Raw genomic sequence first — 21,569 nt, forward strand, 5'->3', positions numbered from 1 at the left:
GTTCCTCTTTTTCTGGAGCCAAACAAAACTCTCAAGTAATTTCTAGAGTGAGAAGAAACCATTTCCAGTGTCTTATATGGACATATGCCCCACATGCTTAGAATTTCATATAGATTATTACTTGCTTTTAAAATCTTGATTTCTTATTCCATTACCTTTTTTCAAACAGTTAAGCATTTTATCTTCACTGTCCTTGTATCCACAGTTTTATTTCCCATGTTCTATATTTCCGCTGGTTTTTAGTTTACACTCACAAATTTCTCGACACTTCTCTATTGGAGAATTTATGATTTGTAGGCAATTTTTAAAGAGGCTCCTCAGTTAAAATAACATACTAATTTCAAACATTAGTGTCTGGAATTACAGCATTAGTTGATTGTCACCATTTTTAAGAGTACAGGCTTAACGCTTTTTCTGTATAGGTGCAGCATCTTTTGACACTTTTTAGGGGTACTGTCTGTAGCTTTAGAAATTACATAGTGGAAGTGCTGTGGAAGTGGAAGCTCTTAAATCAGCATCATTGTCAGCACAATCTGAGGCAATATTGCATTGGAGGCATGTCTGTGAGTTGAAGTGGGGAAGAGCACTTTGAACAATGGAGAGCAGTTTTATCCGGTATAGATCCTCTGATGGACCCAGGAATGTAATTTATGCATGGAGTATGTGCATGAGATGTACTTCATCATGCAGGGAGGTTTTGAGTTGTTTCTGTCAGATTTATCCTTTGAGTAATGTTAGCCAAGTGAAGGACTACTTCATTTTAGAATTTGAACAGACATTTTATGAAACATACTTATTTCAGAAACGTATTAAAATAATAAGATACAATTCAGAAGTTTTGAAGTTCAGGACATGAATTTATTTTTTCATCTGGAATTACGTTTTTCCTCATTCTCAGTTCACCAACAATTTGCACCTTTTTGCTTCTCAATGGATAGATTAAAAATCCCATTACAGAGTCTTCCTATTAATATATACACCTGACAGTCAGCTTCCAAGTCTATGACTTTGGTTAAATAGCCTAATAAATCAGTCTTGAATATTAGTGTCTAATTGTTGAAACAGAAGTGGTGAGGTTAAGGATCCAGTGCCTTTCTCCTTCTGTAGTTAAAAGCAGTGCAACACGGCCTGACACATCTGCCAGCACTTCACACCCACTTGCTCATGTATAAATGACTGAACAAAGAACAAAGCAATGAAAAATCAAGCTTTACCTTTTAAGCAGGAATGATAACAGGTTAGAGAAAACCTGAAATATGAGCTGCAATACATTGGAGGATTGAAATTCGAGTGTAAAATATTGCAGCATTTTATAAGGGATTACAAATTATGTTAGCAATTACATACTCACAGATTTTGAAAATATATATATACAGGGACCAAATTTGACAGTGTGCAAATAAAAATGTTTGGTTCCAATGGGCATTTTGAGAGAAAAGGCAATCAGGGAAACAAGTAATTTATATTCTTTAGATTAATGAAATACTTCCTTTTAAATAAGATTGATACAAATCATTTAAAACCCATATTGTTTTAAATCAAATTGAATCCCCCAAATCCAACTAATACCTCTTGGGAAAAAAGAATTTTATTGAAAAAATGTACCCATCCCTGGTTTAGAAAACAAGGACTAGAAAGTGAAGCTTATTAGGGAAGCAAGAAGGATGTTCTATTTCCCTTCTTCTGACCTGATTGATATTCTCTTTTCTGTCTCCTGACATGTTTTCTATAATGCAGACCACAGAAAAATAGTTGGTAACGTGGCTTGATTTTCTTCCAACCTTCAGACTTCAAATGCAGGAAAATGTCTACTAATTTCTTTTTCAGTGTTGCCATAGATACAGTGTCTATGATGTTTTTATTTTTTTTTACTTCTGTCTATCCCTCTATCTGTCTGTCTATAAATCTTTCATCTTGCTAGCTAGCAACTTTTATTCTCCTTTCCCCCTTTACTTTCCATGCTTTTCAGCTATTCACCTGCATCTATTCTACTTGCTTAATTTAATCAGGTGTTCATTTTTTGTTTCATTTTATTTTGCTTTGTGGTTGTTTTGTTTTGGTTTTTTTGTTTTGCAATTCAGAATCCTCACTCTTGATGTTCTGGTCAATATTTGAATCCTGTAATACCCCACAGGTAGTGTCCAACATATCTTGTTGGGCTTTGAAATACTCTCTCTTTCTACTATTGAAACTCACAGTAATTAACTTGGCTTCACATACTGTGAAAAAGGGATGCCTCCAGGTCCCCCCTTCCTGCTCTGTTCTCAGGTTGTGCTGGATTTCTCTTTGATTCTGTTTGCAGTGTAATACACTCACAGCGCACTTTCACCATTTTTTGTTTCTCCCAGACCCTCTTCTCTTGATATTTTTTTCTGTTTATAGTAAACACAAACAGCAGCAGCAACTCAGAACGCACTGTGAGTGTAGGCTTAATGTACCTACTCATCTGCAGTCATTCATCACCCCTGTTGGATCTCTTTTTCAACTGCAAAGAGCAAGACAGTTCAGTGATGTACTTAAATTGGATGCTAACTGCTGCTGATGAAAGTGTTTCATCCCTATTCATTAACAAAAAAAAAAAAAAAAAAAAATTACTTCATTACTTCTTCTTGGCATGCAGGTGGCCATTTAAGTCCTAATGCACATGTGAAATTTATAATCTCCTGATCTAGTAGGGGTAAGACAGATCACGAAAGTAGAGCACCTGTGTTTTAGAGCACCTCAAGGGAAGGTTACACCTTTCCCTCTAGGAACATGGACTGGGCCTATGAATATTTTGAGAATACTCACAGTCTTAACTTTGGAGCTCTGATTTATAGGTCTAATTCAGGGCTTGGAAGTCTCCTTATAAACTTCCTGGGCATATTTAGATTCCAGATTACAAATGCTCTGAATAACCTTCTGTGCAGAGTGAAATTTCTTCTTTGGATTGTTTACTATCCTACATGGATCACTTGACTTTGGTGCCTAGAGTTAGCTGCTGTCTTCTGTTTCTTTATGCACGCATTTCATCATGTGGCATTCTCCCCTCCAGGAAACACAGAGGTTCATTCTCCTTAAATAATAGTTGTCATCAATTTTGATAGGGCTGTGCTCAATGCAAATGTGTCTCTAGAGACATTCTACCTTCTTTGAAGTTGGGCAAATATGATAATTCGCTTTTACTACTGAGAGACATTTTTGTTGTGTTGGTTTTTTGTTTGTTTGCATTTACCAGCAAGTTTGTATCCTATCTGTTATTCTGTCCTACTGGGCATTTATTCTGGACTTCCCCCAGGTCTTGGACGAAGTCTCATCTACCACCTTATTCATCGTCCAATATTTACCTTCTGGCTCTTTGGTTGAAGCAGTGATTTAGCTTAGGTAAAACTGAGTTCATACAAATCCAAAATTGATGTGACTTGAGGATGAGATTGATTAGCAGTATGCTCCCTGTGCTGTCTATTACCTGTGTATGGACTGACAGGAATGGAAAATGCTTGCAAATCAATCAGAGCTACAGAATTCTACAAACTACTTTAAAAGAACTAATTCTTAGCCAAAGTTTCAAAGTTACAAAATTAATGGTAAGCTTCATGCTGTACAAACTCGGGGCTGGTGCAAAGCAAATCTTTTACGTGTCTCCTTTTAGAGCTTCTCTGTTCTTAGTGCCTGTCTGCATCTGATGATGAGTTAACAAAGCCTAAATAATTCTTTATCACAAGTTGTAGTTATAATTTTTTTATCAACCATTTGGGAATTTCTGCTTTGCTGCCTATTGTTCTCTAAATTGCTCCTCCTCTTCCACCTGTGCCAGCAGAGAAAATCAGCCCCTCCCCACGCAGCTGAAACTTGTTGGCAGTGTTCTTGCCTGCCTTTAACCAGCGTAAAGAGCTCTGGGAGTTATTGAGGAAGTGTGAATCTTCTCATCTGGAACAAGCATCTAAACTTTAGGCATTGTGTTTAAACTAGCCGCAGGCAGTCAGGCGTCCCAGGGAGGAATTCTTTCCTTTGCCAGTCACCTCTTTAGGAAAGACCGAAGGAAGCAAAGGGAGATACAACTCTTGGAGATGTGTTTCCACACCTTTCATTTGAGAGGGCAGCCTTATCTCAGCTTCATTCTGTTGTATCTGTGATATGTAACTCCTTCCAAGTGGTGCTACCAGTTTTACAGCTCCGGAGACAATCACTTCTCGTTTCAGTGTTGTTGTTTCTCTTCATTTGTCTTCAGGTGAGTTATTCCTAATTTATTTTGGTGTTTGTGAGAAAAGAAACAATCACTGGGATCAATACTTCTGCTCTGAATGCCTTTAGTTTTGCCATAATAACTTAATAAAATGAAAATAGGCAGAAATGAAAAGATTTCTTAAATGGTGTTTACTAATACTTCAGAAACTGGTGTATGTGTATAGTATGGCTTTTCTTTTTTTTGTTTAGTACTAAATGGGAAACCTAGTTTCTAAACAAACAGAGGCTACAGCTATTTTTTTTCCTAATCCTCTATTACTGACCTTGTAATAGGCCTATTAAGAAAGAGTCAGTGTTGATCACTTTAACCATAGTTGCAATTTATGAGACTATTATCTCACATAATCTAAATAGGCAGTGTTATTGTGCACTTTATACTACAGTTCTGCTTTTGAGCTCAGTAAATGATTGGCTGCATTATTACCAAGGATTTCTATAGAAGCCCCAAGTGTAGTTAACGTTTCTGTGGAAAAGAATCCACTAACCAAGACAAGTACAAACATAGGGAAAAACATAGAATAAAGAGCTAGAAGATTACAGGAAAGGTTGGGCCTGTTTGAATAGCAGAGGTATGGTGATTAAGAGTCTAGGTATCTTGCAACACATCCATAAGAATCCAGGTATCCTCCAATCATTACAATGTGAGTGGTAGCTTGAAACCCTGCTAGTCCCTTCCTGAGCTGTAACAGAGCCTGGAGACACAAGCTGGGAAATCTCTGGCTTGTTTCCCCCCTGTGCTGATTTCAGTGCAAGCATTCAAATCTTAACCTTTCTGTCCTGATTTTCTTCCCTAGCTCCTATTAGTGAGAGTCATATTTCCCTCCTGCCAGTTTGTCCTTGGTTTTTTCTCCCCCTCCCATTGCTCCAAAGTATGTGCTACAGTCACATTTTGATTCCTTGGTATCATGCTTGTCGCATGGTCTACTTGCTGCATCCTCCTGTTATAACATTATTTTTTCCTCCAGCTATATATCTGATTAGTATTCACCACTTTAAAATTTTTTCAGTTTTACTCTCTCTGTGGACTCTCCTTTAAGAGTGTTTACTTCAGGCAAAGGATAGATTATGCTATCATGTTGTAAAATCCTAATAATACCAATAAATGCCTCTAATGGAATGAATTCTGTCCCTTTTTTTATTAGAGTACCATTGAGTAGGTGTCCCACAGAAGTGGGTTTATTAGAAAGGAAAATCGAAATTAAAAAAGAGAAGGACTAAACCTAGCTGTATATATGAGAAAATTAGAAATATCAGACTCTATCAATCTAGAATCTGCTTGCAGTTTCCAATTGCTCTGCTGGCAATAATGGGGTTACAGTGGTGTGAAAACTGAATCAATAAAATCAACCACATGCCCTCTGAGTCCTGGAGCATATTGCATGGCATAGGGTATTGCACTGTATATTTCTCCTAAGAAAACCAAGCCATCTATCAATGCAGTATAGAAAGAAGCAAAAAAATACAGTGGCTGTTTCTATTCCTAAGAGCATGACTGACATGCTGCTTGTATTTTACTTGGAGTGTTGAACTACTGAGAACTAACAGTGCTCATGATAGGCTTCCTCTTCATTTATATCCACTTTGTGCTTTACCCTCCAGCACTGCTGCAATGTTTGCTTTTGGTGATCTTGACCTTGGAAATCTAGTGGAGGCAAACTCTGGCCTATAATGCAGCCCATTTGCTGCAGTGAGTGTGCTGCTGGGAGCAAGCTACCCTGGTTTCTAGTGGTGTGCTGGATAAAGACTGCAGATTCTCAGGTCTCTGAGCATGGAACCAAACCCTCCAAGTCCTTCCTGCCAGCTCTGTGAAAATTGGACGTGGATTGTGGAGGAGTAAATAAGGTGTTTATGGTGCCGTCAGAAAAACAGATGATACGTGATATCTAGTCTGAGGTGACAGAGGCAGAGCTACAGAAATGTGGATAAATCTTCTGGCAAAACTGGCAGCTGCTGCTGGCAGGGCATCACAGGGAGCAGTCCTGGAATTCAGCTGGTAGCTCCCAGATGCTCTGAGAGGGTTCACAAAGTGCTCATCTTCAAGGGCTTTGAGAACAGGCAGTGTTACCTGACTGAGTCTGGTTTTCTACACAGGCCAGGCTGCTTTTTTCTCCTTCCTTGTGTGTGATTGTTGGCTGCTGAAGGTAGAGAAGAAGGTCAGACTGGTTGTTGTAGTTGCAGAGTTGGGCTTTTTGACAGTTGTCCAAAGGTCAGGCTGCTTGTTCTTTTACTATCTGTCTTGAGTCCAAGTAAATAAATGAAAAACATTGAGGCAAAAAAATCCCAAAATAAAACAGTCCAGAGTATCTTTTCTGACGAAATGGCACTTTCTTCCCTTATAAAACATGGGATAGAAGAACACGAGGAAAACATACCAGCTTGATTTCTTTTGAAAATGCTTTCTTGAAACTGCCAACTTGGAAAGCAACTGAAAGGAGCAAGGGGAAACATTGATTGTTAGACAGGATGCGACAGCTAAGTGTCTTCTTTAAAGGAGGAGAAAGTTCCTCAATAGGTCTCCTCCAGCAGTGTAAATTGCTACAGAAAGCAGTTTACTATATGCTGTCCAGAATTGATAAATTCAGTTATTGATGAAGGATCCAGGTCACCACCTCAACTGAAGGGAAGACTAAGGGCCACAGTGTCTTGCTCAAACAGAATGGGTTTTTTTCTGTGCAGAATCTGTATTTTGTCCAAGATACAGAGCTCATACTGACTCAGCACTTGAGATAATGAATCTTTTTATGAAGCTGAGGTTTCTGCATATTAGTGGCGGCATAGTATTGAGGCTGAGACTGATAATGATACTAAATAATCATCCCTTTTAAAACAGAAATTACTTTGATGAACATTAATGTGAATATCAGTGTAAGTACAAGGTATCTTTAGTATTATTTAATATGACCTTTGTTTTGATAACAGCTCTAATTAGGTAGGTTTTGCAGAAACTGACTGACAGTTATGTTTGCATTACTGTAGAACCTTATGGATTCTGTTTATCTGCAGTTTCGTGACTTTCATTCTTTCTTTATCATTTTTGTCTTACACAATGAGTTTAATCCCTTGAGCAGATGAAACATCCCCAAAAAATTTAAGTGCTCCCTGATGCAGGTGCCAGGAGGAGAGTTCACTGGCAGCTGAAGTGTACAGCACTCAGATGGGGCCACCCAGGCTATTCCAGAGGAGGAAGAGGCATCAGTTGAGCTGCATCAGCTTCCTGAAGCAGTGCACCACTAAGCCTCTTGGACACTACTGCTGACCTAGGGAAGAGGCAATAATATATCTGGGATAACATAGTCTGGGGGTTGAGGGATCCAGGCTTGTTTGATGTGTGTTCAGAGGATTTGCTTGTGATTTGGCTGTGCTTTACAATTATGTCAAGTTTATCAGATTGAGCTAACAGCAGACTTCTCCAGCCACTAGCACAATAATCAGAGCAAGTCTTGTTCTTTAGGTCTGACATATTTTTAGATGAATGTTTGCATAAGCATAAAGAGGCTCATGAGGTAATTTTAATTACTTCATAACATTTTCTTCCTTGGTTGTGCCCTCTTGTGACTTTTGTGTCAGATTCATGTTCCGTTGATGCTACTGTTGGAGGGACAGTGTAATTCTAACCCAAAACTTTTTCTGTATTTTTCCTTTATTTGTGGCATGTGTCCTTTAGCCTCTGCTTTCCCTCACACCCACACCTGATCTGTGTAGGGTAGTGCTCACACGTAGATATAAGTTTGAGAGAGGATGAAGAGCAAACTGCTATGGAACACAAACATGCCTCGTTATTTGCATTTGCAAATTAGGAGTTCCTGCTTATTTTTTAAGATGACTTTAGGGTATTTTGGGGTCACATATACAAATTCTCATTTCAGCTGTTAATTCTAACTATGTACTCTTTTCTTTGCAAAAGTTCAGGTTCTCTTCGTTTTTGATATTATTAGATTACAAAGCTTTAGGGAGGAATCCTGCCCCTGAAACATATACTATTTTTCATAATTGCTAAGATTCTGTGTAATACAGATATGAAAAAATCATATTTGGGTCTACAAACATTAAGGACGTTTAATTGGAATGAATAGAAATTGCAGTTTAAGGAAATATTACTGTGTTTTTCGTTGTAGTTCTAGTTTAACAGTCCTATGTCTAAATGTCATGTACAGCCAAGATCTTGAATGTAGAGGAGTTGGGATTTCTCCAGAAAATGTATAAGTAGCTCTTTTGGGATTTGTGAAAAATTTGTTTTTCCTTGTATGCTGTTATGAATCATCTTTTATTTATCAAAATGTAATTTGATGCTTCCATTCCTACTCTTTTAGCCTGCAAGGAGTTAGTAGCTTAAGGACACTGGTATTGAACATCAGCTGTAAAGTATTTTCCTCCCCAAGCAGAAGAGGGAGGATTTTTTGGAGATGTGGCCCCTGGCTCTGAGAGCTGCTCACGATGGCTATCACACTGCTGGAAACCAAACAATTTGTCAGAACTCTTGCAGATTAGGATTTTAAGAAGGAGGGAATGCAGGACTGATGAAAGGGTAAATATGAAGTGACTGAAGCCCTACTCTCATTGCAAACAGTTGCTAAATGGTTGTTTTCTATTCGAGGTCAATAAGCTCAAAACACTGGGTTTGCTAATCAGATGAGAACTTCATTACTTTGTTTCAGAGACCAAGGCACACATTATATTTAGCTGTAAAAGTCTGTAGTTTAACTTCACAAAGTTAATTTGAAGATTTGATTAAAAAAAAAAAAATTATAAATGTATTTTTTAAGGTAGTGACAAGAAAGGTGCTAAAAGTGCTCCAGCTTTGAATAAGATAAAATATGTTTAAGAACTGACTAAATTATTTTCAAAAGTTATGCCTATTTTTACCAAAGCTCTTTTCAACCCAATAATCTGTAATAGAAGAGTACCAAGTTGAGCACAGCAGACAGGGACCATTGAGCTCCCAAAGTTAAGGGTGCATTAGTGTTTCTATTACAGTCCTGTGTATTTTGCAAGATAAGATGGTTATAGTAATTGGTTCCAGACTGAAACATAGCTTGAAAGATTGAGACCTGAGATCACAAGTTATACTTCTAGAGATGTATTCTGGGAATTACTTAAACTACTGTGGTGTGTTTATGTTATGCTGGATTCCCAAGGTCCCCATGAAGGCTCACAGTTGCATTAAAGGCAATTTTGCATAAACAGACAGGCACAATACCCATACAAGTAGTTTGCAGTTTCATACCTGTGGCTAGCACAGTTTTTCCCATGGGAAGTTTTCTTGTGTTTTTGTAAATAAAGATAAAGTTTGGATGTTTTGGAACAGTGTCCCAGAACTTGGACAGTGCAGGCCTGGCCAATCAGGCCTGGGGGAAGGCTTCTGACTGACCAATCTGGGTGACTTTTGAGAACTCTATAAATGTGATGAAATCAAAACAATAAAGGTCATTCCTTCTTGCCACCGAGAACCGATGCATTCATTACTCTGCTAGCTGCTCAACAGCGACACATACCCTCAGCTGAGGTTGTGATTTCAGCTGGTGCCTAATCCCACCAGGTCAGGATTAGTGAGTGTATTACCAAAACAAGGGTCTGAAATTCCCCTTAGACATGCTGAGGTCTTTCAGCTCACCAGGAGCATAAGGATTAACCTGCCCATTCTGTGTCTACAGGGACAGCTTTGAGGTCCTTGAGGGCTGATAGCTCTGTTGAGTGCTGGTTCTTTGCTCCTTGGCTGTGCAGGCAGACTCAGGGGAAGGGATAACCTATTCACAGAATCATTTAGGTTGGAAAAGACCTCTAAGGTCGGTGAGTTCAATCTTTGACTGATCACCACCTTGCCGACTAGACCATGGAATGAAGTGCACCACAGCACAGCTATTCCACACCCTCTCATTTGACCCCCATGCTTGGTTGTGCTCTGGCTTGCTCTCTGCATGTGGAACAACCTGAGCAGGGCTGTGATGGAAGCTAGAAGACATGCAGTGTTTCTCATTTGAAACTTGGGGCCAAGATATAAACTAAGGAACAAAGCAAATTGTTGCCCTTGGTTTAGACTCCCCACAAAGCTCTTCAGGTTATCTTCACCTTATGTTACTTGATCTGTGAATTTTCTGTGGCTAAGCAGAACACCAGGCTGGGAATGTCTGTTACATCCACTAAGTGTCCTTCAGAAAAGTAGTCCTGCTTCTTTCCTAACTTGGGGTTTTATTTTTGAGGTTATTTCCTTTGGGATTACTACTTTCTTGGTCTGAAGAGAAATAGGCTTATGTTGTCGTTATTGCTAAAAGCAGGACAGGTTCTCCATGCCTTGTTCTGTTCCTGGCTGTATCTTGAGGACAAAGGTGTTGATTTACCCTCACCATCTGACAGTGTTATATCAGGAAAGTAATAGCTTTGAGAGCAAAGAACTGAACTTCACATTGATATATTTTCTAAACTATTATTTTCAAAAATGAGCATGAAAACACTTTCTTTTTTGGTGTGAATGAGATGTTACTGTCGCATTTGGCCTGAGGTATTTATGATTTACTCCACAGAATCAAAAGGAAGTTTATAAAGAGTTTGTCACAGAGCCTCGGGTAGTTAGTTATCCACTTGCTGCTGAAAAAAGATAACTGATAGGAAGAGATACACAGAATTTTTATATAGAGAGAGACATCTGTATGTAAGGGACCGTGTCACTAGAAACACTTGTCTTTTCATACTGTTAGAATTTTGAAAAGTTTTTATGCTATGTATTAGTTCTTGCAAATTGCTTGCCAATTTAATATCAGCAGCATCTAAATAGTAAGTAATTGCTTATGATAATGAGCACAAACTAATTTACTGGAATATGTTAATATTCACAATGTGCTTTGGAACAGCAGGGTATTCCAAAAATACTACTCTGTTGTTTAATTGCAGCGTTTAGGTTGTATTGTTATTACAAATGCTGGCAATATCATCACAAAGCCAGCCTCTCATTAAATAGCCTTCTTAGTGAGACTCCAGCATGTGAGTAGGTAGTGTCCTTTGAGAGCCAAACAGGATGTGAACAAAATCTTCTGGATTTAAGCAATGATTCTTAACTTCTGATTGATGTTTGTTACATGAATAGGCAGAGAGCCTTCTTACAACTTGTACAATTTAACTTAAGCAATTTCAGGTTAAATAGCATGCAATCCCTATCGTAATATTTGTGTGTCTTCAGTGGAATCAATCTTTGTGTATGATGCAGAAACATGTCTAGAAACATCATCTATGTTACAGAAATGCAGTGAGAAAATACTGGAGTGCAGGAGTCCTCAAAATTTCCAAGTTGGTGTGCTGCAGCTCATTCGCAGGGCTGGTGTTTAGTGTATTTGAATCACTGTTTTTCCCTTCTTTTCTTGGCAAATGTTCTGGTTTACTTTGGGTTGTTTTTTTTTTTTTTTTTTAGCAAACTTAGAAGAATGCTTATTGCAAAATGGTTTATCTCTGAGCACATCTCTTCACAGAATGGTTTTCCACATGCATTGGTATTACAGGTTTGAAGGATTCTTGAGGTCTTTGTGTGTTTCTATAAAGCACTGTGTTAAAGTAAAGCTTTCCAGACTATTGAATGCTGATCTTCACTTCAGGATATTAAAAGCAATCGTAATTTCCTCCAGCCAGACCCTTGGAAGTGGCCCACACAAAATCTCTGCACTATTAGGGCTGGGTTAGTCCTCAGAGGGGGATTAACTGCAGATATAGCTGATAGCACTGGCATATGGAGCGTCAGAGCCAACACTTGAGTTAGTCCCTGGTGAGATGATTGAATAGATTGGAGCCCAAAACTCTTTTGTCAGGTTCTCTCCAAACGTTTTGGATTCCAGTGGTTAAACCATGCTCTCTAATTACTTAACTATGTAACTCAGTGAAAAGCATTAAGATGCATATTTTTCACTGCAGCTCTTTATCCTCTGAAGCTGGCAGAGAATTGTTGCTTACAAACAACAGCATAAGGACTTTGCAAAGAAGAACGACAGCAATTATCATAATGACAAAGCATGTAGTGTTTCTGTGCCAGGCCGCAATTGAAAAGCTATTATGTAGTAGAACAGAAAGAAGTGGGAAGGAAGTGAATTGGCCCAACCTGGCTGGCCCCTGTTAGCTCTTATTATAATGGTCTAATAACCTTAAAGATTCAAGCACAAATACAGCTGTGTCTGTGTACCCCTATTAAACACTGTTTGTTTCAGTGCAAATTTGATAATGTAAGTAAACACTGATGTTCCAAAGTCAATCCTTGGGATAATGACCAGAAAACTCTCCAAATAAAGGATCATTTCTAGCTGCTTGCTGGTTCTTATTTTCAGGCTTCCTTGAGACGACCAAGCAGAGACTTTTATATCGTGTTCCTCTTTTACCTGATACTATTTGGAGGTTTGATTACATATAATGCTGGTGAAGACTAGCTTTGGCTTTAAAGCTTGTTTTGTATATCAAATGAAACATCCTAAAGTTTTGTTCATGCTTGGAATCAGGGAGATAGTCCAGTACCACAAGACTGCAGTCAGTATGCACCTTGCTCATCAGTCCTTCCCTGTGCCAGGTCTCCTTCTGGGATGCCTCTGAACAGCTGCTTCAGGGGTGGATTAATGTGCTTCAGGGAGACTTGGTGTTTGTGCAAACGTTTCATCTCTTGAGTTTCATTTGATTTCATTTTTGTTACAAGAAGAATGGTTGCTATTTTTGCATTTCAGGGTGTGACATCTCCCAAGAAACCGTGCTCTTTCTGTTTTTCTTCAGCTACAAGCCCGTGTCTGTCTACTCAAAAACATTCATATATTTTGTCTGCTAAATATTAGTAGCTGAGTAATTAGTAGGAGAGCATGTATGCCACAGAACTTCTTACTCTTCACTACCTTTGCAAACAAGCAAAATTAAACTTCATTGCACATGGCCCAAAATACAATTACCTGCTCTCAACAGAAGCTTCCTCTCAGCAATGCCTCTAAGCTGTGGTGTTGCCAGCACCATCCTTCTGCTGCAAGCAACAGCAACATCTTATCTTAGTCCAGCATCTGACATCCTTGGGCGTGGATAATTTTTCAGTGAATTTAGTGGGCTTGCACTTAGCAGTGCTTTCGTTTTCAGCATGTGCTAACCTTTCTTCTAAGACAAGTTTTTGCTACTTTTGAGAGCTCTCTAAGGATTTTTCAAGATTAAATTATGAGATGCACAATTTAGCAAGGAACATAATGTAAACGTCACTTAAAAATAACTAAGTTAATGCAAGACTGGATAGCTGGAATATTGTGTTAGTAAGGAAGCCAATAAGAAATAAAGACTTTAGCCTAGAAGCATGCTAGGCATTTGCAGCCAAACTCCTGTCCATTCTAACACTATTAAATAACTTAAAGCCTGCTATTTCAAATGTTTTGATCCCCATTTAAAGGACAGAGTGGGTATTTTTAAAGGTTGCCAGAAACACAACAGCACTTCTGAGAATCGGGATACTGCCAGGGGTGATTGAATAAAAACATAACTTTTGGGCATTAATGTTTTGCATGAAATAATGACTTAAAAAATTATTGTATCTGTGAAAAGAACATTGCCTTTTGATGGACCTATACAGAGAAGATTTAATTTTGGATTTTCTTTTACCGGTTTTTGGTCCATATGAACATCTGTGCAGAACTATTTTTGTGGGAGGTGCTCAGGTCCTGGTTTGTGTGTTCAGCTTAGTGGCTTCCCAGCTGAGTCAGCAAGCTTGGAAACTCTAACAACTCAAGTCACTTGGCTTAGGGAATTTTTAACTTTTGCCAGGTATCTGTTGAGTTTGTAAAGTCCCTGGATTGGAACCACCGAATGATTTCACACAGGGCACCAACAGATGGTGACAACATTTGGTCTCTATCAACGTGCATAGTATTTGAGCTAATGTCCTAGTTCCTGCATCCTGTTACAAATCCCTTCAGCTAAGCAGCCCCTTCTCTGCACTCATTTTGAATTTGGCACAACTAATAAGCCATAAGAAGCAAATCAGTGCATGCGCAGTTAGTTTCTTTTAATGGAAATGATTGCAACCGTGGTTAAATTGAAGTTTAGGCCTTGACATTTCCTGATGCTAGGAGGTTATAAAAGTTATAGTGAGGTTATAAAGGCCCAGGGGTTCCTTTGCTCGGGGCCTTTCCTTGAAGGCACCACCTTGAGCTGTTATTTGACGTTGTTATGCTGTTATTTAGCTGTTGCACTTTGATTAAATTGTTTCAAGGCTCTGGACTCTGCTGTGGGAAGCCCACAGTGGAGCTGGAAGGGCACTGGTCCCAGCAAGGGTGCTGTGGGGGTGACTCCAGGGTGGCTCCTGGATAGTCAGACAGGGGAGTTTCCTTAATAATGCCTTTACTTTTTACCTGTTCAGAAATACTTCTCGGTCTTTTACCTTCTCATATGTGCCTCTCCTCCACACAATTTCCACTTCTGTAGCCAGCGTTCGAGAAATTTATCTTTAACTGTATGTTGACAAGGTTGTAGGAGGAATAAAACCTTCCCTTATTTATAGACATTTGGCTTTTAATTTCCGTCTGACTTTTTGGCAGGCTTTAAGAACCAGACATGTTGTATCCTTGTTACCTTTAATAGAGTTATAATGGATTAAAATGTTTCATGTTGAGTGCAATATGACATTTAAAGCAGGCTTTAATTTCCAAAATATATAATTTTCTAACCATCTACATTGCATAAAGTTCCAAGGCCCTAATGGGGAATTACTTGCCTTACATCTCATACAGAAATATTTCCAATTCATTTTGAACAGCATCCATACTGGAAAGGTGATAGGTAATAGGCAGCCCATAAAACTGAGAGAACTGGGAGAAGAACAGTAATTTTCTTTTATCACTCTGTATCAGATTCATGTTAGAAAGACAGTATCCTTTCATAAAATAAATAGTGATTTTGTTGGTATAAATGAACATATTAATGAGATCAACTAACCACAGAGCTTTTTTCCTGTGGACCTTTCAAAGCTAATAAAAATAATGTTACAGAATCAGTGCCTTAAAACTATGGAATCCATTGACATTCAGCTAATAAGCTCATGTTTTGTTAATAAGTCAGGTGAACAGGTACTCTTAATTTCTATTCACTTAGGAGTCCTTTCAACTAGCTCTTGCTTAGCTAAGGTCCTTCTCAAAATTATATTCATTTTAAACACAACTGGAGGCTCTTAGTTCAATGTCCCCACTCAAACTGAGTAGCGCTTTACTCCAGATAAGTGATCTAATCTAAATCAATGGGGCCATTCGAGGTGGAAGATACTACTTGATTTAAAATATTAAAATCACTCTAGTTGGAGAATTCCTTAAATTCTTTGAAACTATTAACTAGGTAATTTATGATGCCAAGAATGATGCTGGAATTCTGATGCTAAGCTGTGCCAGAGTTGCTCTTTACAGATATACATATTTGTTGAGCCATTGCTACTCATAAATTTTAGTTGTTTGTCACTTAGTGACCCTACTGAAATCAATAGAGCTTGATAGCAACTGGGGAATTTAAATGACAAAAACATCTGGAACAGGAAACGGAGTATTTTTTCACCCACTTTATTATTGCATGCAAGCTAAAATGTAAACAACTGCCCGAATAAAATTGCCATAGACTGAACAAAAGGAGCAGAGAAAGGAATGGTTTTCTTGAGAGTTTTCTGTGGTCTGAGGAGAAAAAACTTTGCTTCTGTATTAGTACCATGAATCTTCAACAAATGCCACTGCAAAGGCCAGGATGCTCAGCATGGCTTGAGATTCTGTAGGTTCTATTATCACTTAGACCTTTACCTGGAGAGAGCTCTCAGGGATAGCTGAATAGAATCAACCATGCACTGCACTGGTTTACAGACATCTCTAAAAAATTTGCATGTTGTCTGGTGAAAATCTTGTAGGCTCTGATAAAGCAAATCAGGGTCACCTTAGTGTTTTGGGAAGAGGAGGTCTGTAATGCAAGGTAAAGTTGTGTTTGAATTAGGAGTAGTAGATACTGCTTTGTTGGCTCATTTAAATTATTTGCTTCAGGTGATGATTGAGTTTGAAGTTTGGATAGATGTGACCTCAACCTCTCTTGGAGAAACATTGAATTTTAGAGCTCAGCTGTAGTACAGTGAAATGTAGGTGCCATAAAAGGCTGACAGGAGGCAAATAGACATTTTCTATTCACTTTATTTTCCTCAGCATCTCTACCTGAAGAGAGAAGATGAAATCATTACTGACAATACTAATAACAAAACCCAGCAACGATCTTTGTCAATGCTGCTTTGGCCAGTGAGTTTTCTTATGGTTATTCTGGAGGAAGGGATGATCAATGAATGAAATAATGGAATTACTAAGGAATTACACTGTGCAGTCTGTGACTTCACAGGTGACAAATAAGACTGTTTGTAACAGTCCTAGTTTGGGCATGCAGTCAGATGGGTTCAAGGACCTAACTAGAAATTGTTCGGAGTAGCAACCAATTTCCAGGAAAACTTTGAACCTTAATCAAGGTTTGCCAAGCTTGGTCAAAGGAATTATAATACGCTCCTAAACCCTATCACCCACAAATCTAAGAGAATTTAGCCAGAAAATAAGATGTCTATCCCTGCCCCTGGAGCTTGTGGCTTAAGCTCTTTGGAGAGCTACAGGCAATAATCCATTTGAACATCTTCTCTTTCCCCTGCAATACACCTCTTCTGCTATTAAACAGCCTGATGTTGCTCCTGCAGGAGAGCAGTTGCAATCCATATTCAGGCTCCTGCCCAGGTTTGTGGGGGAGAGTGTATCAGAATGCCTTCAGGAAGCATTCAGTTGAATCTCGTCTTTAGTTTGAAATACTTCTTCCAGCAGCTGTTTGTCTCCTTCCCATGGTTAGCCCTAATGGCCATGCCTTCCTCACCTCAACCCTGTGGCATGTATTCTCTCTCCTGAGTAAATAATTAATAACACCTCAAAGTCTAAGAAGAAACAACAGGGAAGAATTGTATTTTAATCCATCTCTCCCTACCCTCTCTCCCCCAGCATATCATGTTTCTGGCTTGAAGCATTCCTTTCTTTACTTACCTTAGAAAATCTGTACAAATATATGTACAGAAATATGTATTTTTCTGAACTTCAGCTTGTGCAGACTGAAAATACATAGATGAATATGTAAAAATAGTATTAATGGAGATTTATGTGCTCTCCTGAACATAGTTAATGTAATTACTTGCCTTCATTATAGATGTTTGGACAGCAATCATGTGTGTGTGTGTATATTTTTATATATATGTTTTCATATTGTAAATTCTTTACTCTTGGTAATTAATAATAGCCTGCACAAATAGTCTCTCTGGATCCAGGAGGTTTATCAATGCAAGTAATTACTTACCAGTGGGAATAAGAGGGTTCACATTGTAGCCCAGAATGAAGTACTGATAAGATACAGAAAGAAGAAAATTATATTATTGGGTAATTTCTTGTTACTAGCAGTACTTACGCTCCATTTTTTTATAATAGTTAAAAATTGCTTTTCTATTAATGAAAGTGCAGCTAATGGTTTTCATTACTGAACTTTACAGGCTCCAGTCTTCAGTTTTTCAGTCACAGAGTGTGATGGAATCATAGTTTATTAGGGTCCAGAGCTGAATCAAACCATTGCATTCACTTCATCAGCATCTGAAACCTGATGTGAATGTTGAAAATAAACATTATGCTACTTACATTGTATGAGAAAAATGGAATTATGTACATTACCCTCCAGTGCAATATACCTTAAACTCAAAATTGGAATGAACATGAGGAAGGTAGAAAGCTGTTGATTTGTTGTTGATTTGAGCAAACTATTAAGCTACATCAAATGTGACTTCAGAGCAATAAATATTGAAAAGCTTTGCAGTCATAAACAATAATAAATACAGTAAATGGGTACTAAACAAAATATTTATCTGCTTAATACTGTAGAGGTAAGCAGATGTCCTTGAGTTGCTGCCAGACTGTGCTGAAATGAATGCACTATTTCATAAAGATGTATTTTGCAAACAAGTAGGACTTCAGAGACCCAGGCCATTAAAAAACATTACTGTATCTTGACCACTGGCAGTTTGTTACAATGGGAGCCATGCTTTCGTGGGTAAGAATTTCAAAGAGCTGTGTGGACATTTTTTCCTAAACATTGTGTGGATGCATGGAAGCATAAAGAATTATGCAGTAAATTCTGTGGCTGAGAGATATAACTGGCATGTTACAAAGTTGCTTGCTTACAAGTACTGTGCTGATGGCATCGCTATTCCTGACGTTACAATTCCGCTGCTTTCAATTCTCTGGGGATGATAAACCCCAAACAACACAGTGCCACAAGCTAAGAGAGAGAAGGAGGACGACTGGGGTTTCGTGACAATGTTCTGAAAGAGCAGCACAGACATTATAAGGTTTGTCAGAGAGCATAAAAGCCTTTATGAAGCGAGTGAATTAGGCTTCCTCTGCTGTTTCTTAACATATCCAGAACTGATAGTAGGGGGGGGGTTGCATCCAACAACTGCTGTTTCCATCTTTTAATAGTTAATGGGAGGTCAGACTATAAGCTGAGATCAATCCCCGAGTAATAAATTTTACATTATTATATTTGTCTTTCTTGAAATATAAACACCAGAGGATCTATTCTCAAATGGCTTCCGACCCATTTTTTTCATAATTAATACAGGAAATTCAGAGAACGTGACTCCCCTTATGGCTCAGACAGAGGCAGATCTGTATTCATCAGCATGGATTAATTAGTCTTTTACCAGACACACTGTTAGTTCGAAGAGCTACAAAATGGGCAGTTATAAAGGAGGGAAAGCTTTGTCATAAAAATACATAAGCCACATGTTCTCGTGGATAAAAGACACTTTTTAAAACTTGGATGTTTATTCTGTGTAGTTTAAGATTTACAGCTAGATATATCCAGCTCCACTGACATTGACCTTGGCTTCAATGCGGCAGCAGTATGGAATGAATTGCTCTTCACTGGTTGATTTGAAGGGCAGTATTTAACAAAAAAATGCCGCAAAGATTCTCTCTGAATAAGAACAGCAGAGCCTCTCATTGTTCAGATCTGAAGACTTACTTCTGGGTCATTGTATTCAGTATGACTCCACCATGCTTGGCAGGCTTTTTCTTTGTCTTCTAAATTGGGTAAACACATCTGTTACAACCAAGAAAAGGAGAATTATGCACTGCCACTTAAATCTTAGGTACTATTCTAACAGTTTCATCTGTGACATTGAGGTGTAAGGAGTTTTTTTTTCTTAGCCTTCTCATTTTTGTTACTCATGAGAACCTCATTCATGACCTGACACCATCTTTTATGAAGTCAACAGAAAGGCTGTCACTGTTTTTAATGAGCTTTGGATCAAGCCCTCAGTTTTTCATCAACAAAGAACAAATCCTTTCACTCCCGACACTGCAGTGACATAAACTCCATGAAGGTCCCAACTCATCAGTTGGAGATTTGAAGTCAACAGCAGCAGCAAAGAGCTGAACTTGGGGACCATCAGGAGTGATGTTGCCTGTCTGATGTGTCTTTGGTTTGGGATGTGTTGAAACTGGAGATTAATGACACACAGCTGATTATTGTGTATTTCAGACCACTGCATAGGAGGAAAGCAAGGGTGGGAGAGCAGGAGAGGAGGGTTTTGTCACACACATTCCTAAACCAAACACCATTTACCCGTGTCCATTACAAATCCTGGCACATCCCCAATCTTCCCCATTTTTGCAAAACTCTTCATTACAAAGATAAAACCTGATTTCACTTAAAGTGTAAGTGAAACCTTAAGTAACAGACCTGCTATTGTGTTTGTCTTTGCTGAAGAGAGTTGACAAACTTTCCTGAAACATATGCAGCTTGGTATTTTGGCATCAAGAGAAAAGCCAGCAGATCTATTTCAAGCACACTGCTATCCCACAAGTGTGTTAATATAAAATAAGATTTACAGTGGTTTTGGTGCTATGCATAGTGCATAAATTATTATAAATTGATGGCACTGGAAAAAAACCCTAATTAATAGGCATGGAATTCCATAAAGGAAAAGTGATATTAGAAATAAATATAGGGGATCTTTTCAAAAAGACCAGGTGTCCTTTTTGCTGTATGATTGACACAAAGCAATCTTTCTCAGGAGTAAGATTTTGAGACATCTGGGAGTTGAACAAGTGGTGTAACTATACAATCCTTCTTGGCTTTGGCTTTAAAAATCTGCACATTCAAGGGATTTTAGATCCTTTTATATACTCACAGCATTTTTGGTCAACCTGGAAAGAAAGAAAATTACATTATGTTGTTATGCACCATCTCCTTACATGGACACAGGAAGCATGGAGTGAGAGCATTGGGTGGAATAAACAGAATTACTTTTTCTGGAATCGTGGAATGCTTTGGGTTGGAAGGGACATTAAAGATTATCTAGTTTCACCTCCTTCCACCCCCCTGCCATGGGCAGGGATGTCACCCACTAGATCAGGTTGCTCAAACCCCTATCCAGCCTGGCCTTCCAGGGATGGGGTCTCCACCCTTTCTCTTGGCAACCTGTTCCAGTGCCTCACGACCCCCTGAGTAAAGAATTTCTTCCTGGTGTCTAACCTAAATCTTTTCTCTTTTAGTTAAAAAAAAAAAAAATCCCACTTATCCTACTTAAAAATCCCACTACCTATTTAATAAAATAAAATTGAGAATAGCTATACTTTGAGGCAGCTTAGGATAGTAAAACTAGACATTTGTATTTACAATGCATTGACTTATCTCCCTAAGCTTTGACCTATCTTCATGGAAAAGGAGTGGACAGCTTGTAGTGACATTTCCAATGAAAAAATCAGATGCCTGCACAATTTGCTTGCTCTGTGCTGTTTAGATACAAGGTTTAAATGGAAAGTGTCCGGATATGTTGCTATTTTAGCTCTGAGGAAATATGCTGGAGATGAAGTTAAGCACCTGAGTGCTAAGTGGTTTTGGATTACAACACTTGTTTCAAACAGATTATAGATTTTGTAAGTGCATGCTGGATGTAATGTGTAAAGACTTCCACTTTTAAAAGATATACATTGAGCATTATGCAAATAAGCCGTTGCTTACTCAGATGGTAGACTAATCTCTTTGTCCTGACATGACAAGTAAAGTATGTTTCCATTTGTTATCCCCATCTGCCACAAGATGATAAACCTCAGATCTGTAAAACTCTTATCTGAATGTATTTGTTAACATCTTGTTTTGCTAGCCATCCTCATGTATCATTTTCATTTCGTAAATAAGTAGCTGCATTTTTTTTTTTTTGGTCAGCCATGAGGCCACTGGAATAATTTGATTTCTCCACATAGGTGCAGTTGAAGAAAGCATTTGGTTTAACTCAACCCTGTTCTACACTTCACAGA

The 21,569-nt window shown here is 38.4% G+C and overlaps 1 protein-coding gene across 13 annotated transcripts in view; it reads left to right on the top strand.

Moving 5' to 3' along the window:
• NRXN1 (neurexin 1) overlaps positions 1-21,569 on the top strand; it is a 670,457-nt gene that overhangs the window by 439,966 nt on the left and 208,922 nt on the right. The window lies entirely within an intron of this gene.

Source organism: Lichenostomus cassidix, chromosome 3 (genome assembly GCF_008360975.1).
Source record: "Lichenostomus cassidix isolate B80296 chromosome 3, HeHo_3.0, whole genome shotgun sequence".
NCBI classification, from domain to species: Eukaryota; Metazoa; Chordata; class Aves; order Passeriformes; family Meliphagidae; genus Lichenostomus; species Lichenostomus cassidix.